At 34.4% G+C, this 13,367-nt stretch overlaps 1 protein-coding gene across 1 annotated transcript in view; it reads left to right on the top strand.

The window, feature by feature from the left end:
• LOC150110350 (uncharacterized) overlaps window positions 1–13,367 on the top strand; it is a 163,440-nt gene that overhangs the window by 22,922 nt on the left and 127,151 nt on the right. The gene's annotated exons all lie outside the window — the stretch shown is intronic.

Genomic DNA, 13,367 nt, shown 5'->3' with positions numbered 1-13,367 from the left:
TACGAAGTTTCGAACTTTAATAATGTTTAAATATTGTATTTCTTCTACCATGAATGGGTAGGCCGAACATATAAGTACTAAATGTATAAAGAGATAAGTACTAAATGAATATTTCATTAAATTTCACTGCAAGGTATATGTATATAAACTTAATTGAGAAGGCCTTCGCCATTTGTAAAAACGATCACTATCCAAGTATTTCGTTCTCAAATAGACACGAAACCAATTATAGAACTTTGTTGTCAGTTTTCCAAAGTTGTAGTGAACGTGATATGGGCTGAATCATCTATTTTAATTAGTTAAAAGTCTACTTTAAATTAACAGTTATTTTTATTTAATTAATTTTTTATAAACCATACTGCAGAAATGAGAGGATACCACCCTCCACAATTCATGTAGTATATATGTTAGTGCATGGATATTGAGGTGCACGGTACAATGCTTTATGGAGATAAAATATAAAATAAAGCTCAGTGTTTCTGTATATTATCATATATTGACTAGTCGAATTTTTAATACATAGTCTGCTGGTTACTAGAAATACTTTTCAAAACATCCGGTGTCATCTCGCTCTATGACAAGAGGGGCACGTTTAGGATTTCAATACCTCATTTTAATAGTTATTGTTGTATATATGAGATTTATATTTTAATCGAATCAGATGTAAATGCTTTAGGGGTCTGCTAAGCATCGATGCATTGTTCAGGTATAGATGAAAGCGATTTGCTTCGGTCATTTATGCATTAATTAATCTCATTAGATCAGCTTCGTCTTTTGGTTATACTGAAGTGCTTTCAGCCAGGTGAGAGACAAAGGGAGAAGAAACAGATGGAATAGAAACTGCGCCCAACACCTTTTGCATGGAAAGGTCACCAATGCCTGTGCATAAGACATGTTTTCTATATATATATATTTCTTTCAAAGTTCGACTTAACGCTGTCGATTATTGATTTTCAAGTGTTATGGCTTCCTTTTAGCTATGACTGAAATGAAACTAAAAGTCTTTTCTCAAGTCACTTTCGATATGCTTTATCTTGGACTACCTTGGCTCATTTGTAAGACCCGTGGATTGCATATTGGAGGAGAATTTTGAACCGATTTCCAAATGAGGCCCTCGTTCGAAATTCGTTCATCTTCATAACAGGATCACAACAAATGTCTCGATTTGTAAAGCAAAAAGTAGTCTGACCATGGAAAGGAAGAGTAAAAATATATGCGAAAGGTACGTGGTTTGAGTGATTGAAGGCATTGCGATCCAATATAGGCAACTGTTATATGATTTCCTGGTCTGAATTAGTAATAGAAGAGATGACAAGTGTATACCTAGAAGGAGAACTGCATGAGGAAAGATAAAGATTGTTGAGTGAATGGAGAGAATTCCCAGAGTTGGCAGATGAACAGCATATTTTAAGCTATTGCATACATCAAGGATCTCAGCTTCTCTTTTAGCTTGTTCGGTGTAATCGGAAAATGGATACTACTTAGAACTGTGGACATTACACACATTTCTATCTATCACGACTGTTTTTACGTATAGCATAACGCAGTTATGTTTTGTGTTCTACTATATCTGAACACAGAACGTAACTTCACCATTAGCGAAGGCATATTGCAAGTTTTATGGACAAAAAAGTTCACATAAGAATTGTTTTCAGAATTGGAGAATGGTAGAACCGGTAGATTAATCACATGTGATGTAAGAAATATCTTAGCACAGAAGGTTAACAAGAGTAGCTACGAGATGACTCATCCTCTAGCAAGGAATATTAGGCAAACACCACTCTTCCTGGCAGCAGGAAATCGTGCAGAACGTAATTTTGAGGTTAAAGGGGCAACTATGTATGTCAAATTGCATGTCACCTGCTGATATACATATCTTTTAAGATTTGATGGGGACCAGCTTGTAGAGTTAATGCACTGATGTATCGTTTAAAATGCTTCAGGCTCTACATTCATCCTGATAGTAGGTCAGGATAAATGTAGAACCTGAAGAGCAAGGATGTAGAGAGGATTACTTACACTCCTTGTATCACTTAAGTAATTGTTAAAACTTCAAGGTGAAAATAATTATTTTATCATAAACTGAATTCAACTTCAGACCGAAGTGTTATCATTTCTTTTGTTTTCGAATTTTCGTATTGAATATCTGATCATCCCTAATATCTGATCATCTTTAGGAAAGATTAAAATTACATACTGTTTTCTGTCATCTTTTTATTTTTTCCGTATTATTTTCCTTTTAACCTCCAAGAGAGTTCGTCCTTAAGGAAAGACTGTAAAATTATAATTTTATCAGAAATTTACAAGTTTTCCTATGTCTAAAAATCCACTGCAGGCATACAATTGCATTGATTACACAACATCCCAAATGAATGATGTAGCGCACAATTTATCTAATACATGATACTTCTAGATTATGAAGAGTATAATAGACATTTTATACGCTAAAATTTTCTACGATTTTGAAACTGTGAATGGAAGGATGAATAACTGCAACGACTGAAGTAAATTTCCGTATGCGCTTCGTTACTGACATGCAAAGACCAGTAGTGGCGTTCTAAATTTTTACGAATGTTGGTGTTCAGTTTCATCAAAAATCGCTCCCATTGCTGCACTACTTTTAAAAGACTCGCTGATTCAACATTATATTTCACGTAGGTTATAGCTGTTTCTTTAAATTAATCAAGAGAGAGAGAGAGAGAGAGAGAGAGAGAGATTAACAATAATATTTTTTTTTGAAAGAACAATAAAAAAAAATATATTTTTTTTTTATTGTTCTTTTAAATATTTACATATGTACAATAATCATTCAGTATATTATTTTACAAGGTTCAGCATTTTCTGCTACATATAATGAGATTTAAATAGTAATGATGATAACAGTTTTTTTTTATATAACAATCATAATAATAATTTACAATTATATTGTTCAGAGTTACATAAGTTGTATAATATTACATGTTGTGGTTTACTATTTTTTTTTTCAAATTTGAAAAGGTGTGATTATACAACAGTATTTACACATATGCCATCTGAATATTATGTGTCCTTATTTTCACAAACATACGGTGTAAACTCATGATTTACTTTTAAAATAATTTTTTTTTACATTGCATACATTTGTTACAGTTATTATATACATTACATACATTTGTTACAATTATTATATACTTTACATTCATATGTTTACATATGATACATTACTTATATTTGTTTACATGTGAAATTTACATTACGTACATTGGTTTACATATAATACATACATTGGTTTTCTTGTGATACGTACATTACATGCATTTCATTACATATGATACATCTTGGATGAGAACTAATTTTTTTTTCCTTTCATCCTCGAAGCTTAAATGTAACCTTTTCTGAGGATGACACCAGTTGGTTATTATATATTTTTTTTTTTTTTTTTGCTGTCTTAGGATGCTACGGAATCTATGATTGAGAAATTGGCGCGCGCACTCACATGCACAGGCACGCACGCACACACACACACACACACACACACGCGCGCACACCCTCCCCACATACAATAAATTGGAATGTACTGATGCGTCGCTGAACTGGAAGAATGAGCGAATATATTGTGTTTCATTACGTTTGTATGGTATTTTGGGTTCGTGTTTCTTGTTCGTAGTATGTCCTTGGAGCTCTTTTCAGGCTATTGTAGTTTGTAAGGTTTCTGTATTCAAATGGTAATTTGTTTATCATGTCTGGGATGTAGAAGTTTCGCGTGGCCTTTCCGTAGTGATTATTGTATTTATAGGTGATATAATTAGTAGTCTGAGGTCTTGTTATACGGTATGTCTTTCTAACTGTCCTGTAGTTGGCATCAAAATAATGTTTTATCAAGGCTGCATAATGACATAAATGTTTTGCTGTCAGTATTTTGTGTTCTGCCATTGCAATGTTTATAAGGTCGTGATTTTCTCTTTGTTCCCAAAAGATCAGTTTTGTCATTTTGTACTGTAGCGACATTAATCTATTTAATTTGTAGGGTGCACAGAAAGCATACGTTGTTATAGTGTATCTTAGTATATTTTGGCATAGTGCTTTGTATATTAGTATTTTTAGGCGTATAGGAACTATGTCTTTTAATCTGTAGAGTTTGCCACTTATTGTTCGGAGTTTGTTGTGTAGATGTTTTATATGGCTATTCCAGTTCATATCTGCATCGAGGTAAATTACAAGGTATCGTATTGTTTCAACCTGAGTGATTGTAGTGGATTTGCTGTTCTGTGTGTTTTTTGTGTTGGAAAGTGGATGTTGGATGGTTATATATTTGTTATCAACTGGTCGAGTCAGTAGATTTCTGAATATCATCAATTTTGTCTTTTCTGAGTTTAGGTGTATGGAGTTTTTCGTGAGCCAGTCTAGGATCAGATTTATATCATGTTGCATATTTGTTTGGGCTATGCTTGCGTTATTATGGATGGATATTATTGCTGTATCATCTACGTACTGGAATATCTTACGTTTGAGTGGTAACTGATTAATATCGTGCGTGTAAATGGTGAATAGAGTTGGGGAGAGTACAGCTCCCTGTGGCACTCCACAGGTTACTGGTAGCTCTCTGCTTTGGTTTCATCCGATACGTGTAATATGCTTTCTATTTTGGAGGTAATTTGTAAACCACTTGTGAAGAGGCCCATCTATTCCAACATGCCTCAGCTTTTCTAACAAGGTTTGATGTGTGAGTGTATCGAATGCTTTGGTTAGATCTATAAAGACTACCATGGCTATTTTGTTTTTGTCTAAGGCGGTATTAATTACATCTGTAAAGTCTTCCAAGAAAGATGTTGTTCCCTTATTTTTCTGAAAACCATATTGTGTTTTGGGGATAATATTGAAGATCTCAGTGTAGGCTGTGAGTTTCTTCAGTATGATCTGCTCCATAATTTGATTGATAATTGGTAATGTTGCTATGGGTCTGTAATTGCTGATTAAATTCCTTTTTCCTTGTTTGTATATGGGTGTAATTATGGCGGTCTTTACCATACTTGGTATCTGTCCTGTTTTAAATATATTATTTATTAGTTTTAGTAGGATAGGACTTAAACTAGTTGCATGTTGCTTTATATCTTTAGGTCTGATACCATCTATTCCTGGGCCTTTGTTTAGTTTGATCTGATGTATTGCTGAGAGTAGTTCTGCTTCTTTTATGGTTGGGAACCATAATGTCTGTTTTGATCGCGGTCCAAGTGGATGATCTCGTTTTGTGATTGGGGGAATTTCTGTGAAGTTCTTGGATAGAGTCTGCAAAGTATTGGTTAAAGTCATTTGCTAGTTGTTGGATAGGTTTTGAGTCTTTCATGAAGCTGCGTTTTATGGTTTCGGAGGCAGTGGTGTTGGGAACAGAATCTAGCATCTCATTAATCAGATGCCAGGTTTGTTTCATGTTGGTTTGTGCGGAGGTTAGTTTGTCTCTGTAGTAGCTTCGTTTTGCATTTCTGATTTGTGTTGTAAGGCGATTCCTTGTTATCTTATATTCAGTTTTTAAAGTTGTGTTATTTGGATATCGCTTTAATTCTTTCCATAAAGCGTCCTTTCTGTGTATTTCTAGGATTAAGTTTTGCGTTATCCAAGGATTTTGTGTTGTTTTTGATCGAATTCGGACTTTCTTTGTAGCTTTCTTATATATTTCTTCCAGTATGAGTTTAATGTTGTTGTATAAGATATCTGCTGAATCTGATGCCTGGTGTTCCCAGTCTGTTTTTCTTATTTCGTGGTTGACTATTTCTTCGTCTATTATTGTTTTCTGTCGTTTTTCCTCTGTGGGATATTGCATTGGTATTGTCTTGGTGTGCAGGTTTAGAGCGGTGAAGTAATGGTCTGCTACTTTACACTTTATGACTGATGCGGTGTAACTATTTGGTGATGCTCTGACGGTCTAGACAGGAGGCAGTGATAATATTTCCGAATATTCTTCTCTAGTACATGATGTTATTGTTGGTATTAGATTGTACATGGATAGTGTGTCTAGGTATTGTACAGTGTTGTTCTGGTTTTCAGTTGCAATATTTATGTTTATGTCGCCAATTAACATTAGGTGTGCGGTTGAGCACATTTCTTGGCTTGAAAGCCAGCAATTGAGTTCGTGTAAGAATTTTATCATGTTTAGTTTTGGTGGCCTGTAAATAGCATTTAGTATTATGGGATGCTGTGTATTCGTGGTATTAATGATTTCGAGGCAGAGGGTTTCAGCATGCTCAAACTGATAGGCTATTTCTTTTGCTATTAAATTTTGTTTCATAATTATTAGTATTCCATCCCCTCTTCTTGTTTGGCGGCATGATCTATGTTGTTGGAAGCCTGGAATTTGGAAAGCAGTCGCTTCGTCATTAGTTATGAATTCTTCTGTAAGAATCAATATATCAATAATGTAAGTGGAATTCCTCAGATAAGCCTGTAGTAATAACCAATGTTTTCGGATGCTTCTGATGTTAATATGCAAGATTGAGAGACCTCTCGCTTGTACTGTGTTTTGTTTACATGCATCAAGAGATTCGAAAGTACAATTACTGATGTATTCTGGTGTAATTACATCTATCTGATGGTTCACATTAATTTTTGTTGTGTTGAGATCTTCTTATTGAACTAAGTTAGAGTCTTTTGTTTCACTCTGGCAACTTGTCTATATCTTCCGAGCTTTTTATTTGTATACACTTTGAAGTCTGTGACTTTCTCAAGAATATTTTGCCGTCTTTGATCCATAAAAATTGATACTTTTTTTCTGTATTTTCCTTTCTTGCTTGGTACTAAAGTTTCTGATTGAAAGGTGTTAAATACTCAGATAGAAAGATTGGCGTATTGGCTTGCGATGCATTTAAATCCTTGACTACTGTTTTTTTCAGTCTGCTGGCTTTTATGAAATTGTCTCTTGTAGCCTTGCTTGTCAGACGAACTATGACTGGTGCCGGTCGTGGCGAACCTTGTTTTCTGTTCTTCCTGGGAAGCCGATTTATGGTCTGAATATCATTATGCTGTAAGGGGATGTCAATTGCATGGCCTAACTTTAGAACTACGTCTCTGAGATTTTCTGTGGATTCGGTTTCTGGAAGACCGTTTATGACAAGGTCTTCTTTATGTTGTTGTTGGTTTAAAACTTCGTATTGTTGTTTCAGGGAGTTAAATTCTTGACGGAATTCCGATGTGTCTTTTATCAATTTGTGCTGCCTCTCAGTTAATGCGTTAATGCTGGTTTTAATGTCTTTTACCGTTTGTAAGACTTCTTCGACTTTTGAATTATTAAATTTAACAAACTCTTCATATTCGCTATTTTTTTTGTTATTTCTTTATTCTGTTTATCAAATAGTTCTTGGACAAGATCTACCAAGCTGGCTTTTATATTTTCTAAACCTCTTACTAGTAATAAATTAACGGAACTCAAATTATAAGACTCACCGGTGTTTTGCTGTCTGTTCAGTTCATCGTCTGATTCTGCCTCCGGCGTAATCAGTTGCGTCGTGGGTGGTGGCGTTTCTTTGTTCTCTCTACAGTTTAGGCACTTCCATTCTTCTCGTTTGGCACTGGATTTGCGTTGCGAGGTTGTTTCAGAAAGTCCGGAACATGTAAAGTGAAAATTCCTATGGCATTTCCTGCAGGTTATGTAACATCCGTCGGACGGCAATTCCTTCTGACACTTGTTGCACTTCATGACTCTTCTTTCTTCCTCTGGACAGCTGCAAAGATGGCGACGTCCTTTGTTCTGTACTCGTTAGCAACCGGTGTACGCTTCAATTTTTTTATCACACTCAGATTTTGGATTCCACTTGGCCGATTTCGATGAATTATATGTCACTGTCTTCAGCGAGACAAGTAGAGTTTCTTTATGACACTTTTAAATTAAAAACAGGAGTTAGAACCACATTAAAACTATAAAAACGGGACGAGCGATACGACAACGCAACCGTTCGTATGCCTACACAGCGCCATCTCCGCGTAAAAAAAAATAATAATAATTACAATTAAACATCAACGAAGTGACACCATATGATCTACAAAAAACAGTATTACTGCACTTGGAACAGTACAGTAATACTGTTTTTTTGGAACAGTCCAGTAATGTCAGATAGAGTCCTAGTACTTAAAAAAGTACTAGGACTATATCTGACTAACTATTCTTATATTCTTGGGTAGAACCTGAATTATCTTAATCGCCTGTCAAATTGTTGTTTAAATGATATATTGTTTTTGACTGTGTTTAAATTATGTGAATAAATAAATAATAAAAAAATAATAATAATGGTGTACTAACACCATAAAATCATAAAACACAGCTTCATGAAAGACGCAAAACCTATCCAACAACTAGCAAATGACTTTAACAAATACTTTGCAGACTCCATCCAAGAACTTCACAGAAATATTCCCCTTCAATCAATCGCAAAACGAGACCCTCCACTTGGACCGCGATCAAAACAGACATTATGGTTCCCAAGCATAAAAGAAGCAGAACTTCTCTCAGCAATACATCAAATCAAACCAAACAAAGGCCCAGGAATAGATGGCATCAGATCTAAAGAAGCAACACACAACTAGTTTAAGTCCTATCCTACTAAAACTAATAAATAAAATATTTAAAACAGGACAGATACCAAGTATGCTAAAGACCGCCATAATCACACCCATATACAAACAAGGAAAAAGAAATTTAATCAGCAATTACAGACCCATAGCAACATTACCAATTATCAATCAAATTATGGAGCGGATCATACTGAAGAAACTCACAGCATACACTGAGATCTTTAATATTATCCCCAAAACACAATATTGTTTTCAGAAAAATAAGGGAACAACATCTCTCTTGGAAGACTTTACAGACGTAATTAATACCGCCTTAGACAAAAACAAAATAGCCACGGTAGTCTTTATAGATCTAACCAAAGCATTCGATACACTCACACATCAAACCTTGTTAGAAAAGCTGAGGCAAGTTGGAATAGACGGGCCTCTTCACAGGTGGTTTACAAACTACCTCCAAAATAGAAAGCATATCACACATATCGGATCAAACCGAAGCAGAGAGCTACCAGTAACCTGTGGAGTGCCACAGGGAGCTGTACTCTCCCCAACTCTATTCAACATTTACACGCACGATATTAATCAGTTACCACTCAAAGGTAAGATATTCCAATACGCAGACGATACAGCAATAATATCCATCCATAATAACGCAAGCATAGCCCAAACAAATATGCAACACGACATAAATCTGATCATAGACTAGCTCACGAAAAACTCCATACACCTAAACTCAGAAAAGACAAAATTAATGATATTCAGAAATCCACTGACTCGACCAGTTGATAACAAATATATAGCCATCCAACATCCACTTTCCAACACAAAAAACACACAGAACAGCAAAACCACTACAATCACTCAGGTTGAAACAATACGATACCTTGGAATTTACCTCGATACAGATATGAACTGGAATAGCCATATAAAACATCTACACAACAAACTCCGAACAATAAGTGGCAAACTCTACAGATTAAAAGACATAGTTCCCATACGCCTAAAAACACTAATATACAAACTATTCCAAAATATACTAAGATACGCTATAACAACGTATGCTTTCTGTGCACCCTACAAATTAAATAGACTAATGTCGATACAGTACAAAATGACAAAACTGATATTTTGGGAACAGTTTTTACGACCTTATATACATTGCAATGGCAGAACACAAAATACTGACAGCAAAACATTTATGTCACTATGCAGCCTTGCTAAAACATTATTTCGATGCCAACTACAGGACAGTTAGAAATACATACCAAATAACAAGACCTCAGATTACTAATTATATCACATATAAATACAATAATCACTACGGAAAGGCCACGCGAAACTTCTACATCCCAGACATGATAAACAAATTACCTTTTGAATACAGAAACCTTACAAACTACAATAGCCTGAAAAGAGCTCCAAGGACATACTACGAACAAGAAACACGAACCCAAAATACCATACAAACTTAATGAAACACAATATATTCGCTCATTCTTCCAGTTCAGCGATGCATCAGTACATTCCAATTTATTGTGAGGGGGGGGGTGCCCGTGCGCGCACCTGTGTGTGCGTGCGTGCGTGCGTGTGCGTGTGAGTGCGCGCGCGCAAATTTCTCAATCATAGATTCCGTAGCATCCTAACACAGCAAAAAAAAAAACAATACATAATAACGAACTGGTGTCATCCTCAGATAAGCTTACATTTTAGCTTCGAGGATGAAAGGGAAAAAAATTAGTTCTCATCCAAGATGTATCATATGTAACCAAATGCATGTAATGTACGTATCACAAGAAAACCAATGTATGTAAATATCATATGTAAACAAATGAATGTAATGCATATAATAATTGTAACAAATGTATGTAATGTATATAATAACTGTAACAAATGTATGCAATGTAAAAAAAATAAGATAAAATTATTTTAAAAGTAAAAAAAATTATTATTATTATTATTATTATTATTATTATTATTATTATTATTATTATTATTATTATATTATTATTATTATTATTATTAATGACAGCAATACATGGATAAATGGAGACATACTAAATAGTATTACTGTAAAAGAAAATCTATGGAAAAAACTAAAAATTCACCCAATAACACACATTAACACACAAACCTTATACAAAAACACAAGAAACCAACTAACAACAAAAATTCCTAGGGAAGAAAGACACTACTATTTCCAAAAATTCATGGAATATAACGACAACATGAAGCAAACATGGGCGACACTCAAACGAATTAGTAACTCGAAAAAAGAAAACTTCAGCACAAGATTTTATTGCATAAAAAAGTTTCGGTCAGGATACAAACCAACAGGAACTAGCAGACTCCATCAAGCATGCCTTCACAATCAATATCACATAACTCAAAAAAAAAAAAAAAAAATCTACCAACGATCAATAAAAAAATTCTGACACGAAGTCAACAACAAACTATGCATTTTCTACCCGTAACAAAACAGGAACTGAAAGAAGCACTCTTACAACTAAATCAAAGAGTACTCCAGTAATAGACAAAGTAAGACTCTCAAACCTTTTAACACACCTTGAACAAATAAATCCAATATTTTTGAGACTCGTGAACATAATATTCGACACTGGCATTATTCTACAACAACAAGAACTAAGAACTGCAATAATTACGCCAATTTACAAACACGGTAAAAGAAACGATACTCAGAACTACAGACCAATATCTACCATACCAGCAATTTCACAAATTCTTGAAAAAATAACACACACCAGACTACAGAACTATGGTCAGAAGTACAACATGATCTCACAAAACCAATACGGCTTTCAGAAAACAAAAAGCACCAACACATTATTAGAAGACATCGCTGACGCAATAAACAAAGCTCTCGACAAAAACAAGTATGCCGTCCTTATACTGTTTGACTTAACCAAAGTATTTGATACACTTGAACATGACATACTACTCACCAAACTATACTCAATAGGTATAAGAGGAACACTGCATACATGGTTCAGGAACTACCTCTCAAACAGAACAAAAGTAACAAAAATAGGTGCATGTCACAGCCGGGGTATACAGATAAAACACGTTGTCCCTCAAGGCGTCATATTATCACCCACTCTATTCAACATATACATTAAAGATGTTCATAACATGACCATAAGAAGTCAAATAGTTCTGTACGCAGACGACACCGCACTGCTAGCAATCCACACAGATATCAACACGGCTCTCTCCAAAGCACAACAAGACCTAAATGAAATCACAATATAGTTCTACCAAAACGCAATTGTAATCAACGCCACCAAAACACAGATTTTGATAACACACAACCCAGGAATCATGCGCCCCGCATCACTATCGATACACTGTCACACATACCACTGCATTGACAACACAAAAAACTACCAATGTCTCGAAATCCAACCTGTAACACATGCAAAATACCTTGGTCTCCACATAGATTGCCACCTTAAATGGACAAGACACAGATACCTACATACCAAACTCCGGATCATCGGAGCAAAACTCTTCCAAGTAAATGACATTATTCCATCTAACATAAAAAAAAAAAAAAACTATATCATGGTGTCTTCGAATCACTACTCAGATACGGTATAACAATTATAAATATATACACGTTAGCACAAGAATAATGTTTAATTTGCCAAATATTTCGGTCTGAATATTACAGACCATCTTCAGTGGCTACATAAGAATAGTTTTTAAAAAACAAAGTGGAATAAGAACAATTGATCATTCATACATAGAACGAGCCGCGTGATGTCATATCACTAAGTATTAGAAGAGTAAACATTTTTAAAACGTAATTAAAGATATTAATTCAAAAATTCATATAATGATCTTAAATAACATTAGACTGATTAAAAAATAATAACAATAATTAACTCTCCCAATTTTTTGATATAGATATACAGTCATTATTATTCCAGTTAGGACTTTGAAGTAAGGCCTCTACACTCTCTCCTTCTACACAATGTCACTACAAATTTGAACATTTATTTAAAGAAAGTGTAGAGGCCTTACTTCAACGTTCTAACTTGAATCGTAATGAATGTAATGAATCGTAATGAATCTATATCAAAAATTTGGGAAAGTTTAATCAGGATAACACATTAAAATATTATTATTATTTTTATCAGTCTAATGTTATTTAAGATCATTATAGGAATTTTTGAATTAATATCTTTAATTATGTTTTAAAAATGTTTACTCTTCTAATACTTAGCGATATGACATCACGCGGCTCGTTCTATGTATGAATGATCAATTGTTGGTATTCCACTTTGTTTTTTAAAAACTATTCCTTTGTAGCCACTGAAGATGGTCTGTAATATTCAGACCGAAATATTTGGCAAATGAAACATTATTCTTGTGCTAATTTGTATATATTTCTAATCATTATGTCACAAGTATCGTTAAAAAATCCTACGGTATAACAGTCTATGCAAACACATCAAACAAACAACTAACAAAATGGGAAATAATACATAGGAAAATTGTGTTAACAGTGATTTGGACAATTTATACGCAACAACTAATATCCGACCAGCACACGGGGATACACAGAATCTTGAGCATAAAAAATCTGAAACACTACATAACACTAATAAGGAATTACTTCAACATCACCTATCGAAACAACAGAGACACATATCGTATAACACGACCTACAACAACTATTTGCATCTCTACACCCTTCAACAATTCATACGGTTCTTTTTGTGAGATCACATCAGATACCCACGCAACTCAATAACCGACCGAGAAATTTGAAACACATAGACGACTACAGAACATTAAAACACGAACTCTGG

Source organism: Typopeltis vanoorti, chromosome 1 (assembly GCF_054136105.1).
Source record: "Typopeltis vanoorti isolate ZY-2024b chromosome 1, IOZ_Tvanoo_1.0, whole genome shotgun sequence".
NCBI lineage: Eukaryota > Metazoa > Arthropoda > Arachnida > Uropygi > Thelyphonidae > Typopeltis > Typopeltis vanoorti.
This window is presented reverse-complemented; position numbering and strand designations above follow the sequence as displayed.